The 7,905-nt window shown below is 40.2% G+C and overlaps 1 protein-coding gene across 2 annotated transcripts in view; it reads right to left on the bottom strand.

The window, feature by feature from the left end:
• MTFMT (mitochondrial methionyl-tRNA formyltransferase) overlaps positions 1-6,229 on the bottom strand; it is a 41,481-nt gene extending 35,252 nt beyond the window's left edge. Inside the window, exon 1 of one of the 2 annotated variants that reach the window (XM_010834569.1) lies at positions 6,077-6,229. The gene's annotated coding sequence lies outside the window, so the exon portion shown is untranslated. Of the gene's footprint in view, positions 1-5,661; positions 5,758-6,076 lie in introns of those variants that run through there. The other variant, XM_010834570.1, reaches the window with a different exon arrangement.
• Positions 6,230-7,905: the final 1,676 nt, after the last annotated feature.

The following is a 7,905-nucleotide window of genomic DNA, read 5'->3' as shown; positions in this document are numbered from 1 at the left end:
CAAAAGCATCAATTCTTCAGTGCTCAGCTTTCTTTATAGTCCAGCTCTCACATCCATACATGACTACTGGGAAAACCATGGCTTTGACTAGACAGACCTTTGTTGACAAAGTAATGTCTCTGCTTTTAATATGCTGTCTAAGTTTGTCATAGCTTTTCTTCTAAGGAGCAAGCATCTTTTAATTTCGTGGCTGCAGTCACCATCTGCAGTGATTTTGGAGCCCCTGAAAATAAACTCTCTCACTGTTCCCACTGTTTCCCCATCTATTTGCCATGAAGTGATGGGACTAGATGCCATGATCGTTTTTTGAATGCTGAGTTTTAAGCGAACTTTTTCACTCTCCTCTTTCACTTTCATCAAGAGGCTCTTTAGTTCTTCTTCACTTTCTGGCATAGGATGCTGTCATCTGCACATCTGAAGTTATTGATATTTCTCCCGGCAATCCCAATTCCAGCTTGTGCTTCATCCAGCCCAGCATTTCTCATGATGTACTCTGCATATAAGTTAAATAAGCAGGGTGACAATGTACAGCCTTGATGTACTCCTTTCCCGATTAGGAATCAGTCTGTTGTCCCATGTCCAGTTCTAACTGTTACTTGTTGACCTGCATACAGATTTCTCAGGAGGCAGGTCAAGTGGTCTGGTATTCCCATCTCTTTAAGAATTTTCCACAGTTTATTGTGATCCACTCAGTCAAAGGCTTTAGCATAGTCAATAAAGCAGAAGTAGGTGTTTTTCTGGAACTCTCTTGCTTTTTCTACGCTCCAACAGATGTTGTCAATTTGATCTCTGGTTCCTCTGCCTTTTCTAAATCCAGCTTGAACATCTGGAAGTTCTTGGTTCATGTTCTGTTGAAGCCTGGCTTGGAGAATTTGTTCCTTTGTTTCTGCCCTTTTTCTAGTTGCAGCAAGCAGGGGCTACACTTTAGTTGCCCTGATCAGGCCTCTGATTGTGGTAGCTTCTCTTGTTACACAGCATGGACTCTAGGCACGCAGGCTTAGTTGTTCCATGGCATGTGGAATCTGCCTGGACCCAGGATCAAACCTGTGTCCCCTGCATCGGCAGGAGGATTCCCATCTACCGCACCACTGGGGAAATCCTAAAGGAGTCTATTAACTTTCACGAAACTTTTGGGAATATAAAATCTATGAATGACTGTAAGCAAACAAACAGAACTGTAAAGATTCCTTGCTTCTTGAGCTGCTGGAATTCCTGTTTGTTGTGTTGCCTTCTGCTGTAATGTTTAAAGCATTGCAAAACTCTGGTTAGTAAAATAACTAAAGCAATGGCCATTTCTTGTTCTTGGACACCTGGGTTCTTTTTGACATTGCTCTTCCCTGAAATTGGGCCCCTCATCTGAAGTAATAAAATAGCTAGCCTGATTTTACACCCAAACCCATCTTTTTTACTTCCTAGACAGCTACCAGACAGCACCAAAGCCTCTTTCACCTTTTACCCTCAGATATCACTCACAGAGAAGAGAGATGCTAGAAATCAGTTGCATATGGAGTTACACTCCATAGTTTTCCGTTACCTCAATAGCATGCTTCTCTATTTATTGGATTCAGAATATGGAGAAAGCTGCCTAATTAAAAAGAGAAGCACAAGCTACTACCCTATTAGTTTCTACAGGTAAAGTATCACTGTGGCTATATTATTACAGAGCCTGTGTTGGATAGTAGCATATTTCTGTTCATGAATAAAGGTTGTCAATAAATTTATTTCTACGAAGGTTTCTCTTAGAATGATAATAACTTTGTCAGTTGGAGGTGATTGTGATATCCACTCTACACTTTACAGTCAGAGGGTCATATCCTGGAGATCTGTCAAAGCCTTCGCTGTCTAATACATCTTTCCTGCTGGGACTGATGATCAATTAAGTCTTTATGTAAGAGTTATGGGAAAGCCCCTTGCTTCTGTCCTACTCTCCAGTAGGGAATTCCATTCTCTTTCGTTCTGATGTATTTAGTTGACACTGTAATAATAAGTGAAAGCAGAGCTATTAATATGTAGGCTTGTCATCAACATGTGGGTTTTGCTCTCTCTTCACATTTCTCTAAATGCCCTTGTACATAAGTCAGAGATCTTCTGCAAGAAATGTCAAAGGAAAATCTTACAACCTTGGTCGTAAGGACTGTATCATGCATATGTGCTCAGTTGCTAAGTTGTGTCTGACTCGTTGCGACCCATGGACTGTAGCCCACTAGGCTCCTCTGTCCATGGGATTCTCCAGGCAAGAATACTGCAGTGGGTTGCCATTTCCTTCTCAGAGGATCCTCCCAACCCAGGGTTCGAACCTGTGTCTCCTGCATTGGCAGGCAGATTCGTTACCACTGAGCCACAAAGGGAAGCCCAAGGACTGTATCAGATACTCATTATTTTTAACAGTTTTGTTGAGATATAATTCACATATTATTGAATTCACTCATTTAAAGTGTACAAGTTGGTGGCTTTTGGTATATTTACAGAGTTGTGCACCAACTACTTCAGTCACTTTTAGAACATTTTAGTTACTTCCTATATAAATCCTATTCCATTACCCCTATTCAACCCCTCCACTGCCCCTAGGCAACCACTAATTGATTTCCTGTCTCCATTATTTGCCTGTTCTGGACATTTCATGTAAATGGAGTCATATCAGATATAGTCTTGTGTGACTGGCTTCTTTCACTACATAGTTTTAAAGGTTCATCTGTTGTAAGTATCAGTACTTCATTGCTTTTAATAGCTGGTGAATATTCCATTGCTCACTCATTCATCAGCTGGGGGACATTTGGGTTGTTTCTACTTGTTAATTATTACGAATAATACTGCTGTGAACATTTATGTGCGAATTTTGGTGTGAACGTATGTTTTCAGTTTTCTTGGGTACAGACCTAGGAGTGGAACTGCTGGGTCATATGATAGTTTCACAGTCTTCTTTTAGAAGAACTGTCAGATGTCTCCTAAAGTAGCTGCACTGTTTTATATTCCCACCAGCAGTGTACAATGGTGTGCCAGCAATTTTAACTATTAATACTACAGAGCATTAACTCATGAGGTCTGGCCTTTTGGTGTGAGTTGACTTTGCCTGGCAGGATGTACCAGAGCACTTAAATATCAAAACTTCTGAAACTCCTTTATCTAGAAGCAGATAAATCTGTAAATTTGGACAGCTGATCCCATAGTTGCCTACAGAGAATTCATCATGTAGGACTGAATGAAACCAGTGATGGAATGTGGATGGCATTGTCTTGGAATGTTGCTGTTCTGTACTCTGCTATACATATGACGATTAAGGGCATTTTTATTGCATCTCTAACCTTCAGTTTAGCAGGCTTTAACTGTTCAAACTGAAAGATATACTCATTTGTTTTTCAGATTGCACCATGCAGGATCTTAATTCTCTGAACAGAGCTGGAATCTGTGCTCCCTGCATTAGGAACACAGTCAACGACTGGACTAACCAGGAAGTCCAGGAATGCTCTCCCTTAACATACATAGTTAAAGGAACTATTACCCTAAATCTCCCTGATTATTAGTTTTGTGAATCCTTCTATAAGCTTGTGTTTTATTTCAGTCAATTTTAGAACATTTTAATTACTTCCCAGATAAATCCTATTCCTATTTTGACCCATCAAAATTCATGAAAGAAATAATATTGTATACTTCAGATCATCCAGTTTTCAGAAGCCAGGGACTGGTTGCCTCAGAATACGTGCCCCACCATCACACTGTATTAGAGACTGGATGTACAAAGTGTCCTTCTCTGCAGCACCATCCAGAAGAGACGTCTGGAAGGCCCTTGCTTTCCCGTCGTAAGTTCAATTAGAATTGGTTCTCCTTCTCACCAAAGTATGATTGGAAGATCCACACATGTAAATCCAGTCAGGAGAGTCATATTTAGAGATTAATGTCTTTTTATGAGTTTTAAAGCTTCCCATGGATAAGAAACAAGCACTGCATTTTATATACGGAAATGATGCTACAAAACCTTTTGGGAAAATGACTTACAGAGTCACAAACTTACATGTCATACAGGCTGCCACTACTAGGCAGGCCAGAAACATTGAGGAACTTGGGCTGCAAAAGAGATGTGGAAACTGATGACCAAACCTGGCGAGGGGAATTAGAGGGTGCTTGGTTTCTGTTTTCAGAGCAAACACACTGAGAAGGTCAGTATCAAGCACTTCTGGTGGAAGAAACGGAAACTCAACTCTACAGCTTTGTAACCATTTACAGGCAAAAGTTAACTTTCTGCTTCTAATCTTATGGCTCTGATTTTGTTGACCACTCAGCGAGGAGGCTTTGCCCATTTATAGATACCTCTTGTTGCACTCCTGATTTAAAACATGACACGTAGAATAATACTTAGGTAATTCAGGTTCATAAACTGCATTAGACAGCTACCACCAGACTGAATGAAACACCATACCATATTTGTTTAGAAATTCCTCTCAACCCTCCTACACTGTTGGTGCAGTCATTATGGAAACAGTGCAAATTCTTCAAAAATTTAAAAATAGAGTTTCCATATTATCCAGCAATCCCACTCCTGGGCATATCTATATACCCAGATAAAATTAGAATTCAAAAAGATATGCGAACCCCTATGTTCGTAGAAGCACTATGAACAATAGCCAAAATGTGGAAGCAATTTAAGTGTCTGCCAACAAACAGAGGAATGGATAAGGAAAATGTGATACAAATATATAATGGAAAACTGTTCAGCCATGAAAAAGAACTAAATGGATGTTGCATCCATTTGCAACAATATGGATGGACCTAGAGATTTTCACAGTAAGTGAAGTAAGTCAGAGAGAGAGAGAGACAAATATCGTATAATATCACTTATATGTGGGATCTAATATATGACCCAGATGAACTGATCTGTGAAACAGAAACAGCCTCACAGACATAAAGGACACTTGGATTCCCAAGCGGGGTAGAGGTTTGGGGGAGGGGTCAAGAGGGAGTTTAGGGTTATCAGCTGCATACTAGTGTTACATGATGGAAGCAATGAGGTCCTACGGCATAAGCACAAGGAACTATATTCAGTACTCTGTGATAAGCTATAATGGAAAAAGTATGAAAAATAACATATATATATAATCGCTTTGCGATACAGCAGAAATTAACACAACATTGTAAATCAACTACATTTCAAGAAAAAAAAATAAAAAATTCCTTCCAACGATAGGAAGCTGGTTTAAAAGAATAATATTAATGTGGATACAAATATTTCCATCAATGATTATGTTTTTATATGACTACTTGCCTCCATTTTCTCAAAAAAGTAAAAAGTGATCAACTAGATAAGAAACTTAATGGACATAGAGTCTTTTTTTTTTTAACCAAGGCAGATCTTTAAAACTTATCTGAGCCCAAAGGAGGAGTTGTGCAAGAGAAAAATTGTCCCAAATATGGTCCAGGATAGAATTTTTTTCTTTTTGAATGATTTAATTCATAACTTCCTTCTGGAAATAAATTAAATTTTCTGATTAAAAAAATTAGAAATTTTTCTGATAAACTTAGGGGGATTAAGACTTATTCTGGAAACCCTAGTCAGTTACCCACACAATTGACATCAGTCAAAAGTCTTAGTGACTTTCTAATTGAACATGGTTTTGGTTTTGGTTTTGGTTTTAAATCTAGTTTCACAATGATTATCTGATTACTCACCGAAAGTACACCTCTAAACTGAGATTGCTGCTGCTAAGTCACTGCAGTCATGTCCGGCTCTGTGCGACCCCATAGACAGCAGCCCACCAGGCTCCCCCGTCCCTGGGATTCTCCAGGCAAGAACACTGGAGTGGATTACCATTTTCTTCTCCAGTGCATGAAAGTGAAAATGAAGTCACTCAGTTGCGTCCGACTCTTAGCGACCCCATAGACTGCAGCCTACCAGGCTCCTCCATCCATGGGATTCTCCAGGCAAGAGTACTGGAGTGGGCTGCCATTGCCTTCTCCAAACTGGGACTACCAGAGGCCTTTCCCCTGACAGCAAGATGGTGATAAAACTTTAACTATAGTCCTAACTAAGCAGTCTCAAGAGTTCTCAACTATATTCTACTTAGTTTCCTGAAAGAATGCTTACCTGCTTGTGAAGGTGAGAACCACAAAATTCAGACAAAGTAACACACAATGCTTATTGACCAAGTTGTTAGACATTTCTCGAACAGATTATTGAGCACCTTTCTTCAGGATAAAACTATTCAGTGTTCTGTGCAGGGGAATGATTAAACTTCAAGTACCTCATATGATTAAAATGAAAGGCTGATAGACTTTGGCTTTATTCTACTCTTGGACTTTGATTTAGTCAGAGACTGAAGAAGATATTTGGTTATACTATAACCAGGAGCAAGGGGTCAATGACATAGAATTAAGGGTCAATGACATAGAAAGTTTCCAGTGTTATAGCTAAGGTAAAAGTGCTGGCTACAGAATGTCCTTTCTTGGAGAAAGCATAAACTTTGTGCCATTGTCTCACACCAGTTTCTGCCCAAACTTCCAATACTTTGCAAATGTTCCTGAAATACTTTCAGCAAAACCTATGTCTGTTGAAAAAGCATTTAATCACTGAGATGATTTTATTTCGGTGTAATGGTGGCTTCCGTTTGGATACTGATCTTTTTTCTCAATCACCCTATTGCAGATGGAGGCATCAGGTCAGTGATTAAACACCGATAGTTTTGGACATTTAATTGCAGTGTCTTTTCAGAAAATCTCCTCACTAAATCTACTACATGTTTCCCTCCTCTGAGTTTAATATAAAAATTGGCCCTTAGAAGAAATATTGGTTCCAATTGTACCATAATTTTAACCTCTCCCTTGTTCTTGGACATTTAGATTTTTAAAAACCTCTTTAAACGATGCTGCAGTGAACATCTTTGTACATGTATCCCTACTGCATGATCGTGTGTGTTGTCATTTCCCTCTGGATTTCATTTCATTTTCTGTGAGGTTTACTGAGAAGAGAATGTGCTGCTTTGGGGGACTTGGAAAAAATATTGTTTTAATGACTAAATTGGCTTCTGAGTGTAAGCGATATTTGTGAAAATGAAGGAAAGAACAAACAGCTAGTCAAGCGCATGACCATCTCGTTTGTCTTCAGCTGATAATGACTCAGATCAGATCAGATCAGATCAGTCGCTCAGTCGTGTCTGACTCTTTGCAACCCCATGAATTGCAGAATGCCAGGCCTCCCTGTCCATCACCAACTCTCAGAGTTCACTCAGACTCACATCCATAGTCAGTGATGCCATCCAGCCATCTCATCCTCTGTCGTCCCCTTCTCCTCTTGCCCCCAATCCCTCCCAGCATCAGAGTCTTTTTCAATGAGTCAGCTCTTCGCATGAGGTGGCCAAAGTACTGGAGTTTCAGCTTCAGCATCATTCCTTCCAAAGAAATCCCAGGGCTGATGTCCTTCAGAATGGACTGGTTGGATCTCCTTGCATTCCAAGGGACTCTCAAGTGTCTTCTCCAACACCACAGTTCAAAAGCATCAATTCTTCGGCTCACCCCAAAGAACAGAACAGTCTGCTCTGAAAATATAGAGCAGTCTCCACCACCTTGAAGCCTTTGCTGTCAGCCTTGGCAAGCATCACATCTTTATGTGGGGAGGAAGGAGGAAGGAGGTTGAGAAGCAGAAAGATGCTTACCCCTAAGTCCCTGGAGCTCAGGGGAGGACCCTACCTGACACTTTAATCCTGGGCGCATATTGAAGTGCCCTGAACTGAGGGATCAGGACCCTGGACAGCTCAGTTGGTGTTGCCCTACCTTCACTACCCTCGTTCTTAGGCAAAGGGTTCCCCTCTTCATATTGGGTTTTACCTGTTTATTTATTAAGTGGAAAAGCTAACTGGTTAGCCCCAGGTAAAAAACCTCCTGAGTTTAAAGGGTCTGGGTTTTGTCATGGTAATAATG

This window comes from Bison bison, unplaced genomic scaffold (assembly GCF_000754665.1).
Source record: "Bison bison bison isolate TAMUID 2011002044 unplaced genomic scaffold, Bison_UMD1.0 scf7180017864034, whole genome shotgun sequence".
Taxonomy (NCBI): domain Eukaryota; kingdom Metazoa; phylum Chordata; class Mammalia; order Artiodactyla; family Bovidae; genus Bison; species Bison bison.
Note: the sequence above shows the minus strand (reverse complement) of the source record. Positions and strands in the feature narration are given on the sequence as shown.